Raw genomic sequence first — 13,740 nt, forward strand, 5'->3', positions numbered from 1 at the left:
GGACCACAAAGCCATAGTTGTATGAATTTATACTCCCACCAGCAGTAAATTAGAATTCCCACCAATCTACAGCTTGTCAACATTACTTACTGTCAGGCAATTTACATTTTTGCCCATCTTATTTGCGTGCAATATCGTGTTTTAATTTATGTTTTTCTGATTACTACAGGAGTTGAACATGTTTTAATGTTTACTGGCCATTTTATTTGATTTCTAGCATTTATTTACTCCACAAATATTTTATGAGTTGTTTGTCTCTTATTGATTTATAGGATTTCTTATTTTTGTTATTTAACCTTTATGATTTTATCTACTGCAAATATCTCCTCTTAGTTGGTACCAGACCTTTCATCTTTGCTCATGGTGCCTTTGTTGTGAATAAGATTTAATTTTAACATATTTATATTTAACGATCTTTTTTATGGTAGGTGCTTTGATATGTTTTAAAGAAATCTCTCTCTACTCCAAGTCATAAAGATATTTTTCTAGATTGTGTTCCCAAAATGTTGAAGGTTTGCTTTTGTATTTTTATCTTTAATCTGTGTGTTCTAACTTTTTGTATATGAGGTAAAGTAGTGTCTCATTTTTCTCAAATTATTAATTGTTTTAGTACTATTTAATGAATAATTGGTCCTTGCTATACTGAACGGCTATGTCCATTTATCATCTGTCAGCTTTCCATATTAGATTTGAGGATTGTGTCTGTGAATCTCTTTAGTTTCATCATTTTGTCATTCACTGTGCTAATACCACAGTGTTTAAATTAACAGCATCACAATGCTCCTTGTGATGAAGATGGTAGCAGAGCAGCTTGCCTCCATCCCTCTCCACTCCCATCTATTTCTTTTTCCAAATGGCCTTGGTGAGACTTAGCCATGCTCTCTTTCATATATATTTTAGAATTGGCTTTTGAGGTCACAAGAAAAGTACTTTTGGTATTTTCATTTGATTTGTACTTGATATACATGAACAAAGAATCTCTCTCCATTTACCTGATGCTCTACAGTTTAGCCACAAGGTGTCCAAATGTAGATTTTCTTTCTATTTTTCCTACTGGGGACTTGTTATGTTTCCTGAATCTAAGACTTTTGTGTTTTCATCAATTCTGAAAAAAATTCAGAATATTTTAAATATTTGAAAAAAATGTATATATATATATTTTTTAAATACTGTCTCTTTCTTCAGTCTCCATTTCTGAAACTACTGTCAAGGGTATGTTCGGACCTCCTTATTTCATCTTCCCTGTTTTCCACCCTCTCCGCTGTGTGTCATATCTATCTCTCTGTTCTGTAGTTTGGATTATTTCCTCAGCTCTATTTTCTAGTTCACTGTTCCCCTTTTCAGTTGAGTTGAACCTATTACATAAAGTTTTTCATTCCAGTGTTTTTTTTTTTCATTTCTAGAACTTCTATGTTTACTGATGTTTTCTTTTTTAATATATCCCTAAGGTTTTCTAAAATGCCCTGTTTTTTATTCATGTTTTCTATTTCTTCTTTCATGGCTTCAGTTATTTTGAGTGTACTTTTTTTAATAGGCTCTATTCTTTAGTTCCATTATTTGAAATTCACAAGCTTTAATTCTTAGAGATTGTGTTGATGCACACACGTGCTGGCCTTTGCCAATGAATTGATTATTTATGTGTTTGCTATAATTGGTTCATGAATCATTTTCCAAGAGGCTTTCTTTATATGTAATAATTTGATGTGGCCTATTTGAGGGTGTAACCCTTTCAAATGGTTTGTCTTGCCAGGTGTCCCAGTGATATCATGAGCCTAGATCCACTTTTTTTTTTTTTTTACTTAACCTATTTATTATGGAAAATTTCAAGCATACAAAAAAAGTAGATCAAATAGTATAATGTACACCTATGTTCCCATCACCCAGCTTCAATAATTATAAACTCATGGTCGATCTTGCTTCATCTGTATGCTCCTATACTCCACATCCACATACCATATATTGGTTTATTTTGAAGTAAATCCCAGATATTATATCATTTCATCCATAAATACATCACCACGTAAGTCAAAAGATGAAGACAAAAATAATCAAAATACTAATCATCCCTAACAAGTAACAATTTCTTAATAGGATCAAATCAGTGTTCAAATATCCATGATTAACTCATGAATATTTCTTCACACTTTGTCAGAATCAGGATCCCAATAAGATCTATACACTGCAATGAGTTTATATATTTCTTATGTTTCCTTTACTCAAAGATTTACCCTTTCCCTCTCCTGTCAATCAAAGTGCGCTCTCTCGCGCTCTTTCCTTTTCTCCCTTCCCTCCCCTTCCCTTCCTCTTTCTCTCCCCTTCACAGTTTTTGTTGAAAAAAATCAAGGTTTTGTTTTGTTTTCTCAGGACTACTTTCTCAAAACCACCTCCGCCCCACCCCCCATCAGCTAAAACAGAACACTTGTCTTGATGACTTCCAGCGCTAGTGGGTTCATTATTTTCTAGTCATGTAAGGGTATAGCCATTTGAGGGGCTTAGCTTTATGCCATGGTCTTAGCTCCATTTCTTAGCTAATAGAAGCTCAGAACATTTTAAAGTATTTTATAGCAAGAAGGGTTTCATAACAGTCCTTACTATTATACAGAAATAAAACCTGTTGATGTTTTAAAAAATCGTCTTTGGATCAACTTGCAGGTTTCTTTACCTCTCTCAGTCACAATTTTCTACAAGATGGGGTACTATTTTTTACTTATGGCATTGTTTCAGGAAATAAATGAACTTAATATATACGAAGTGGGTAATGCACAAAAGGTACCTTTTCTGGGTAGAGGAGATTCTTGAGCAGGGTTCGAAGAATGAATAATGCTGGATTCAAAGTAGTTGAAGGGGGGGTACCATACCAGGAGGATAAAAAAGTAAAAGGGCATTTTAGGTGAAAGACACAATTCATGTCCTAAGCTCAATTTTCATCCACAACCAACTTTATTGCTTCACAATTCTGTTGTTTGTGTTCATTCAGTTTTTTGAGGATGTAATTGAAAAAATTCCCAGTAGTTACTATCAAATATGAATCTTAAATAGACACAAAAATCTGTTATAATATTAAAATAAGACCCAAACCAAAATGATTCTACTTGAATGTCTCCATGATAAGTCATGCGTTTAGGATAGTTGTTGGATTTTTCTTTTGTTTTCTGAGTTGATATAATGCTCAGTTGTGAGATTGATTGGTTTAAAATGAGCTATTTGCAATAATCTTTAGGCAGGGTTTTTGGAACTTATGAATTGTAGCAACTTCGTGCTGGCACATCTCTCAAAGATCTCCCTAGCTTTCCAGCCTTACTTTGGCAGGGACATCAAGAAAAGCACACTATATCCATAGGATTTGGGGGATTCTGGCTCCCTTCATCCAGCTGCTGGTCACAAATTCCAACTCCTTTTTAACAGTTCTATCAGGGTAGTTTTCTATTATCTTATAAAACAACAAATGAGATACAAGTGAACATCTGCAAAGCAAAATGTGTGCTGAGAAATAAGGCAGTCACTTGACAAGCACATTTCCTTCCCACTCTGTGCTGGTACAACAGATCTGGCTGAAGCACACAGTGATGAAATTACAGTGCAACATGGGCTAAGAAAGTAAAAATTAAAAATGTATGTAATACAAAGAAATATAAAGATATATAATACATGTAAATATATTTTATATATTTCTGGTTGTCGGGTAGTTTGAAATCATGATAAAAGCCAACACTTTGAATTAGAAAGGATGTATGCTACCACAGGAAAAGATTTCAGCCTGGTATGTAAGTGCTCGTTAATACTCCCTACTTCTTTTTTTTTTTCTTTCCAATAAAGATTTATTTGAGAGAGAGAGAGCACACAGTGGGAGGCGGCAGAGGGAGAGAGAGAATCTCCAGCAGACACCCCACTGAGTGCAGAGCCTGAGGCGGGCTCCAGGCGGGGCTTGACCCCACAACCCCACGACCCTGAGATCATGACCTGAGCCGAAATCAAGAGTGGGACACAGCCGACTGAGCCACCCAGGCGCCTCAGTACTCCTTACTTCTTTACCAACTAATCAGAGCTTTGATTTCAACAGAACAGGTGACTCCATCTCATTGTTGATGATTACATGAGCAATGATTTCCTTAGAATTGCCTCATTACTTCTTAGAAATCTTGTGTTTACAGCGTACTTTCCAAAGAAATCTAGATTGAGCCAAGTTCTAGGTGATGATAGGCCTGCTTTGCTTTTCAGCTTAATTCATTACCACATTAAATTATTTATTTTGCATACCACATTTGAAAAGTCTGTACATTTACAGTAATTCAGACATGGACCTGTCAGGTATCAACTCCTCAGGCAAAAGGACAATCATAATAATAAAGGGGAGAAGAAGACAGAGGATATTATAGATGGTCTAAACTCAGGTATGACCGAGCAAGTGTCATTTCTCTTTAGACTCTGAAAAGAAATAATTTTCTGTGATAGAATTGCTTCTCCGGAATTGCCTTTTCACGGGGAGATTTTGACCCGGATCTCTACCAGCTTCTTTTTAAAAATAATCTCTTGGCTTGTCTTTGCAAAACAAATATTACAAATTGTACCCCCAGCCCCCACAGGAGGTGGGGGAAACGTGTAGATGAAGATGTGTGCTCTAACCCCAACTCTTCCCAGGCCAAGTGGGATTTAGATCTTGAATGAAGAGAATTTTTCTGCACCAAAGCTGTCCGTTGGCAATTTTTACTCTAAGGAAAAAACAAAAGTAAAAAGAGTAAAACAGTGAAGCTCTGGGGTTGTAGATTCCTAAGGCAAATGAAAAGGCTCTGAATCTCTTCCTGATAATTTGACAAGCCAAATAAAACTCTCTTTAGCAAAAGTTGCTAGACATAAGAGGTTGTTGCTAGCTATAGTTTTGTTCATAGTGGAAAAGAAGCTACTACTTTGCTTTATGTTTTATTTTGTTTTTTCAAATTTGTAATGAATGATCTGGGCTTTAATGCCTGTACATTAATATTCTTAGTGTTTAGAGACAGCTACAGTTTTGTCTTGCATCTTGACGTTCAATTCTGTCATAAGCTCTCCGGTTGATTTTGAATCTTTATATTTATATGCCTATCGCTTTTGGAATTTCCCATTAATATCTGTGCACTACGTTTGGCTAAAACAGTTCTACTTAAAAAAAAAGTAATATTAATCTTGGATCTGCTTAGGACAGAAAATATTTTTAGCTGAACAGCATTTTTTTTTTTCCGGAAATTAAATACTTGTCTTTGTAAAACCGTAAAAACGATAATAGTGTCATCAGAGAAACATATACAACTCGCATGGTTACCAAGGTTGACATTTCCTGGGTATTAGAGGATAAATAGGTTTGAAGCAAAAAGGAAAAGACGCAGAAAAAGAATTGTATAACTCTTAGGTGCTTTTAAACTATTTATGTCAACAATACTGGGAAGATTTTTGAGAAGTGGGCCCTTGCTATGAAGGCAAAAGTAGCCCAAGTCACAAAATGAATGGATTCATTTATTCATTTGACATATGTGTTGGGTACTGTGTGACATCCTTTCCATATACTGTCTCCTATAGGCCTTAGAGCCATTTTCAAAGTAGGCATTGTTGGTCATCTCACAGATGATGGAACTGAGCCTTGAAGAGGTTAACTTGTCCCAGACAAAAAGCTAGAATGTGGTGGAGGTGGGTTTTAAACCCAAGTCTGTCAGATCCAGAGCTAAGATATATTGCCTCCATCTCTATCTTTAGGCATGCGACCCACTTTGCTATAAAACTTTATATATAGTTACCCTCTGTTGCCCCTTTTCTGGGGGCATGTGTATGCTATCTTTTATGGAGGCTGTTAGATTTTAGGTAACTTACAGGACATACATGTTGTTGAAATAACAGAAAGAGCAAGACTCTCATAAGAAACAACTGTGAGTCCACCATCTTTTTAAAGGTGTGGTGGGCATGACCAGTTCAGTGTTTAAGGGGGGAACATAGCACCTTGAGGATTTATTGTTTGTATTTTGCTAATTACTATGTCATGTTTGTGGGAAAAAGAAGCAATGATGTAAAGTCCCATGTCCTCCATGGCTCTTCCCAACAAACGACATGTATCTATGTTGACCAATTTATTTGTTTATGGTCTGCCTGTCCACTTTATTTTTTTTAAGATTTTATTTATTTATTTGACAGAAAGAGAGAGAGAGACAGCTGGAGAGGGAACACAAGCAGGGGGAGTGGAAGAGGGAGAATCAAGCTTCCCGTGGAGCAAGGAGCCCGATGTGGGACTCCATCCCAGGACCCTGGAATCATGACCTGAGCCGAAGGCAGACTCCTAATGACTGAGCCCCCCAGGTGCCCCTGCCTGTCCACTTTAAAGCATTGGCTCTATCAAGGCAGTCATTTTTGTCTCTTCTCTTTACTGAGGTATCTTCAGACCCTCAAAGAGTACCTGGCACGCGGTAGGTACAAAATGAATATTTGTTGAAGGGACAGAATGAGCTTATTTCTAAGATGGGATAGAGTGCTACATTTATATGTATTAATCATTTCAGCTCAAATTTAAGCGTAAGTTATACTGGCACAGTCTGAGGTCATATGAGATGGAAAAAAATAAATAAAACCTACTACAATTGCAGGCACATTATTAATAATCCATAACACAAATTATAGAATTATTTTCTGTTACACATGAAAAGGCGGAGTCTTAAAGACTACATCACCTTCCCCCTACCCCCCCAGCCAAGCCAGTCATTTGCATCTCAAAGACTGTTCTGCACCCGGTGCCTCAGGAGTGGTGCTTGGTGCCTTTCAGCACAGGAGAGGAGCAGATGCTGAAATGTTCTCCAAATTTCTGCAGCTCCCATTTCACTCCCAGGGCTGTCCAGATTCCTCCATGGAGGCGGCCAGGCTGTGTGATGGTTGAGAGCCAGGCTCTGGACTCTTGGTGCAGCCCTCAGCTCTCTATTTGCTCTGTGACTTTGAGCATAAAACCCTTCTGAGGCTTAGTTTCCTCATCTATGAAATGGGGCTAATAACAGTGACTACTTCATAGGATTTTCATGAAGACCCAATGGGCTAACTTACCTAGAGTGCTTAATTGTAATGTCTGGCACATAAAAGTGCTGAAAGTTGGCCTTAAGATGTCTAAACATCTAGACTTGATAATTACTTTTCTTGTGTAAATAGAAAGATCACGGCAAATATCCACTGGTATCCACTAATACAAAGACTGCGTGGTATTTGTAACCAAGACAGTACACGTGTTATCAATTTAATTAAATTAATTAATTTATTTTTTGGTAATACATTTGTGAGCCCTTAAATATGCCCTAAATTTGGTCTACTCTAATAAACATGTAAGTGACTTGCAATAATAATTATTGTAATAATTACTATCAGTTATTTCTTAGGCATTATTGTAGGCACCTTCTTTACCTTATCTTTACTCTTTGAATTAACCACCAAAAGAAGGCATTATTGTCTCTATTTTATAGATGGGGAAACTGAGGCTAAGAAGAATTAAATAACTTTGTCCAAGATCATTTAGCTAGAAAAATAATAGAGTCAAGCATCAACCTTAGCCCACAGTTTCCCCCTGTGTGGCGCTTAATTATACTTATAGTTTCCTACTTGATTTTAACATAACTAAATAACAGTTACCATTGTTGAACAAACTGTTAATTAATGTTTCATGCTTTTGAGAGTTATTTTCACCTTTCTTACCTCATCTGATTAGGAGGAGTATTTTTGAGTCCTTTTATCATGCTTTACCCAAAAATGTAATTTAAATAATAACTAATAATAATAACTGTGGGGCGGGAATAACCTCATAATTCTACCATATTTAAGTCCCATTTAACACCAAAAACTTTATTATCTTTAAAAAATAATACACAGGGGCGCCTGGGTGGCTCAGATGGTTAAGCGTCTGCCTTCGGCTCAGGTCATGATCCCAGGGTCCTGGAATCGAGCCCCGCATCAGGCTCCCGGCTTAGCGGAGAGCCTGCTTCTCCCTCTGCCTCTCCCCCTGCTCATGCTTTCTCTCTCTGTATCTCTGTGTCTCAAATGAATAAATAGAAAAGCTTATAAAAAATAAAAATAATACACAGGAGGAAAAAAAACCCACAATTGATTCAATGTCCCTTACACTTAGGAAGGATGAGGGGTTTTGATGAGTGAACAGTAAGGAAGGATTTGTATGAGCTGCTCTTGACTCCTCATATTCCCTCTTGGTCAAACGACATTACCCACAGCAATTAATTTTCCTATGTCTCAGTTCTTCAGCAAAGTAGGGATTAAACTGTGAATTTCCAAAGGGCAAAGAGGGTATCTTATTCTTCTTTCTAGTCCCAGTATCTACCTCAATAAAGGTTGTTGAGCTAAACTCAGTGGGAAGTAATACCGGTATCAGGGTGACCGTTAATAGCAAGATCTGAAAGATTACATTGTACCAGTTCTTACTCCATTTCCACAAATTAGGAGATGAATATTAGGATTTGTCTCTGGGTCTCTCCCTTGCGTCTTTATATTTGATTCTGCAGGCTGGTTTCAGGGATTCCAAAGAACTAGGAAAGAGTAATGTGCCAAACTTTCCTCTTTCGTTGCAAACTAATCCCACTTGGTTACCAGATGCTTCTGTAAAAGCAGAGACTCAAAGGAGGCAGAGAATGGGGTAGAGGTGCAAGGGTGTGCTCCGGGCTTGAGAGAGCAGACTGTGCACATCTCTTCCCAACACCGAGCTCAGTGACTTCACGTTGATGGCAAGGAAGGATTTTTCCCTCCAGTTTTAAGGGTTCCTACAGTAGAAAAGACTAAATTTCTTTATGAGGAGATTATTGTTATTATATCTCATTATTACTTATAATAAACAAGTCTTTTATAGGAAACTCCGCTTGTCAGCGCATCACTCCAGATCCCAATATTTCAGATAAAACCCATACCAGGTGTCAACATGTAGAAGACTATGTTTTTAGCTTAGACTAGTGGTTCTCAAAGGGTTGTTTTAGGACTAGCAATGTTACCCAGTAATTTGTTAAAAATGCAAATTTTTGGTGTCCACCCCAGACCAATTGGTTCAGAAAATCTGGGTATGGGGCCAGTTTTTACCAAGTCCTTCTGAACCACTGGCTTTGACGTTGTCTTACCATAAGGCCGTGGCAATGAGAATCTGGTAAAAATGCTTAAGTGAGGCTAAAATATTCTCTCCCATCCTTCTGAAATCTCGATCCAATAAACATTCCTTAATAGATCCTCATGAAATGTTCTTTTATATATTATTTAAATCTCTGATACACTATGTGTTAATCAACAATTCTCCTAAGTGAGACTGCATTCGGGTCGACAGATCGCCGTGTTGATCATTTGTTAAAAATGATTTGTAATATTCTCCCTTAAATCCTATTTAATAGATGAAAATCCACAGACATTCTCTTAAGAAACATCCAGAGAAATGCTTACAGTTCTGCTACATCTTTCGTTGATCAATTCTCTGTTCAAACAGGAGAAGAGAGTTCATCTTGTTACTATATTGACTGAATATAAAGGTGAAAGTTGATTAACTTACAGAAATAGAGTCACGTTTCAGGTACACAGATGAAAGGGCTGGGGTGGAAGGAGGAGAGAGACTTTGAAAGGCATTTGACAGGGGAAGGTTGTATTCCCCAGGTAGCCCTGTCAAGCAGCTATGTCGACAACAAAAAGAAGAAAACAAATAAATTGGAGGTTGTGTGAATGTCGCAAGACCAGAATATAAATCCGTACGACATGGAGAGAAGTAAATATGAGTAATTCACATTCTCACAAAATGTTTTAGGCTGGTATGTCCTAGCTATGCCAGAATGAAAAGGAAAAAAATAATATGTAGGTAAATCTCCCAGACCCTGGTCCGGCATTCACCTTTTATGCCTCATGCCCGCCCTTAAAAAGCGCCACTGCAGGCACAACAGGGCCAACTGACTGAAACAAAGACAGTGTGTGACAAGACTCAAGTCTCCTACATCTAGAAATGGATCTAACGCTCAGGGAACATTTCATCCCTGTCTAATTTTCTAACTCACAAGAAAGAGTGAAGCCTTCACTCTGAGCAGATAAAGAATATCTTTAGACAGAAAGTGGAATGTAGGACTTGGGGTTTTTTTTTTGTTTGTTTTTTTGATGCTTAACGAACTGTAGAAACATGCATCTAAAAGTTGATTGAAGATGATAGTAGTCATCTTTTTTCCCATTAAAAAGAAAATCATTCCAAGCTTCTGTTATCTGTCCGTACATGGACTAAATCTTCCCAGGCTCTTAAAGCCCACATGTCCTTTCCCCAGTGCCACCCCGTTCTTGTTTGGCTTTGTGCTCAGTGACACCACCTGTTCACCCCAGGCCTGGGTGTCTAGTCCAATGAGGGCCTTCTTGAAAACCTTACATAACTGCTTTCTTTTTTTTTTTCCTGTTCCATGCGCCTCACCTCACCAAATCTAATGGAAGCTCTGGCCCAGAATCCAGAAATGTTGTTCCAGATAGACCTGGCGGGTCTCACTGCTCATTAACATGAGCTCCTCCTCCCTGCCTGGGAAGTCAGAACACCCTGTCTTCCTGGGGCATCTGTGACCTGCCAGCTCAGGAAACGAGACCCTTCATCTGGCATGAGAAATCTGGATTCCTCCCCATGGCCATAAAACCTTCAGTTTTAAGTTTCAATAAATACTGCTCTTCTAAAAGGTGCTAAACACCAATAAACTGTCTGATAAAGAAGTATTGTTCTAACATGTGGATCTGTAGGTGAGAAAAAGAAGTTCGCCCCTCCTGGAGCCTCCCGAGCCCTAGCAGAAGGCTAAGAAATGAAAGTGTGTTGGATGTATTCAGGCTTTATAGCAAAGACCCTCTACAAGGACCTAAAAGTGAAATCCCAAAATCCAGAAGGACAGTCTCATAATATTTAGACATGTTATGATGTACCACCAAAAGTATAAGTATGTTTGAGATGCCTTCTGTTCAAAAGAGTCAAAAGTTTTTCATAACTGGGCAACTTCCTTGGCTCTTTTCTGTTTTCACTAGACTCTCTCTGGATGGTCTAGCATTTCTGATGGTTTCAATGACTTCATGTATGCTGATGACTAACAAGTGCTTCTCTCCAGCTCAGACCTCCTTCCTGAGCTCTAGGGCCATGCGGCTGAGCTTCGAATCCCTGTGGGCAGCATCACTTTCCCCTCCCATTCTGCTCTTCCTCTTGTGTCTCCCTAAATGTCAGCACCATCCACCTGGCAGCTCAAGTCAGGTCGCTGAGCACCTTCCTGGCCCCTCCGGCCCCTGCAGCCTTACCTCTGGTGGTTTTCAGAGCCTAAGGATTCTGTTTCCCTCCTGTCGCTTCAACACACCCACTCTCTCTCCCCCCTGCTAGCTGAGCTCAGGCACTTACCATTTCTCCACAGGTGCACCAGGGCCTCTCAGCTGGTCTTCCTTTCCCAATCCATTCTTCATGGCCAGAAGGACCATACTAAAAGGCCATGGAGATTGTATCATTCCACTGCGCCAAACGCCCCAGATGGAAACAAAAGTCATTTGTGACCTACCTCCCGTCCATTTCTATAAACACATCTTTCACCATTTCTCTCATCTTCTGCACTGGGGCTATGGGAGTCCTCGAATGTTTACTCTGCATCTCTCCATGCTTTTGTACCTACTAGTATTTTCTCTATTCTTCCTCACATTCCTCTTCTAACTAATTTCTGCTTATCCTTCAAAATCCATCTCCCTTCAGGAAGTATCCCCAGGTTGCCTTTGGGTTGATCACCCCTCCTGGGTATGATGGCAGACGAGGTCTTAGTACTTAACATGGGATTCTAACTTCATTGTCCTCTCTTTCCCCACTGCACTGGGAGAGAGCTCTTGGAAGGCTGAGGCTTTGTCTTTTCACCTCTCGATTCCCAGAGCCATGCACAGGGTCTGGCTAGTGTATGTTCTCAAAACAGTTATGTCAGTTGACTAAGAGAAATGCCCTAGAATGAGGTCATATGTTCCTGTGCACCTTCTTTCTGGAAATTGGCCTAAATTAAGGCTACAAAGAAGTAGATAGTACTAAAGTGGGAAAATTTGTTCAAGCAAGGCACAGAGTCAGATTTTAAGATGTGGGTCAGTTTATGGGCCTGATTATGGGAATCTGTCTCTCATGAAGACAAAGAGGAGAGTCTCAGCAGTTGCCCACTTCACAACAGCCTCTAGAGACAAAGACAGTTATATGGGAGAGAGCTGGACCCTGGGTACTTGCAGACAGATGCGAACAGGGGTGTACGGGCATGTGCTTAGGGATTTAACACTCCACATAAAAGCAAGTTGAGAAGCCTCCATCTGTTTTGTTGCCAATAAGCAAAAAATAAATAAATAAATAAATAAATAAATAAAGGTCTTTCTTCCATTGTTTCAGTTCTGTAAATTTGTAATGTGAGAATACATAGTAAGCCCCTACAGGCCTGATCAAACTCATACCTCAATTAGAGAATTTTTAAAAATGAATTTTGAGAAAGAAATCCATCCCTGACCTGGGAATGTCAGCCATGTTGTGGGCTCTACACGTAACTTCAAGATCATTACTTCTGCATCTGCCAGTGCTTTGCCAAAAAGCTGCCTCCCTGGGTCCTACCTACTTTGTTTTCCCCTCAGCTGTCTCCAACCTGTGCCATGCTCATGTATTTTAATGCTGCATCGCTCCCCTGGGAATGTTATTATTAAGTTATCAGCCAGTCCTAATGATGGAAAATCCTGTACTAAAAGCAGGCTTGGCTTTTGGCTTCATGGCCTAGTAGAAACCTGAACAACTCTCAACCTGGGAACCTATGAGGGCATAAGCAACTTATTGATTATGTCCAGGGAGAATAGGATAGAAGCATTACCTTAAAATGCTCTATTGGCATTGTACGTAATCAGCTCTCCTGCCCTGTGGTGCAAAGCTAGCCCTAGGGGTGGAAATGATCATCAAACCAGTCATTTAATGACTTGCCAGGTGATACTCGGCTACCCTTCCACCCTCTGTCTCTAGGAAACTTGTGCTTATTAGAAAATGCAATTCTGAGGCTTTTGGTTTCTATCCTAGAACTTAGCAACATTTTAACCTTTCCAAAATTAAGTGTGAATAGATACATTTTGATTAGAAACGCTAAATCACAGTGCACTAAAAAAAAAAAATGTGGTTTTGACAGAGCAGTTGAGTATCTTTTCTCTCAAAGTTGTCATTCCTCCTCCCAGCCCCTTTCTTCCCTTCGTGGGCACTCAAACACGGTGCGGGGGGGGGGGGGTCACTTCCTTTCTCTCCCTGCCAGTGTCCTCCCATCAGTCATGCCAAAGCCACAATGTGCAGATTCTGCTGGACTATACCTTTCCTCTCCGCCTCTTTCTCTGACTTTGCCTGCATCCTCTCAGCTCTGGCCTCCCTGATGCAGTAATTTTGCTTAGATTAGTAAAACGATATCCTGGCGTTCTCACCGCGAACCCACCAACACCACTGCTCATCTTCCTGAAACATGTCTTGAATCATGTCATTTGGTCAAAAAATTTCAAGGGAGTCCTATTACTTCCTAAATCAATCCTGTATGCCTAGATTTTTAACTTACTGTTCTGCTCTATATTTTGTTATTTCAACTACAGGTATATATTTGCTACTCCCCCTGCCCCCCAGCCTACCTCTGTGCAATTGCTTGTGCTGTTCACCCCACTACCTCGTTTGAGTGCTGGTTTCATTATTTACTAGCTTTGTGCTTCTGTTTCCTCATTTATAATATGAGGATCATAACA

General features: G+C 39.2%; 1 protein-coding gene across 1 annotated transcript in view; it reads left to right on the forward strand.

Moving 5' to 3' along the window:
- Nucleotides 1–13,740, forward strand: part of SSPN (sarcospan) — a 33,342-nt gene that overhangs the window by 12,574 nt on the left and 7,028 nt on the right. The gene's annotated exons all lie outside the window — the stretch shown is intronic.

This window comes from Eumetopias jubatus, unplaced genomic scaffold, assembly GCF_037043125.1.
Source record: "Eumetopias jubatus isolate StellerSeaLion01/CBP00866 unplaced genomic scaffold, mEumJub1_p1.0 scaffold_8, whole genome shotgun sequence".
NCBI classification, from domain to species: Eukaryota; Metazoa; Chordata; class Mammalia; order Carnivora; family Otariidae; genus Eumetopias; species Eumetopias jubatus.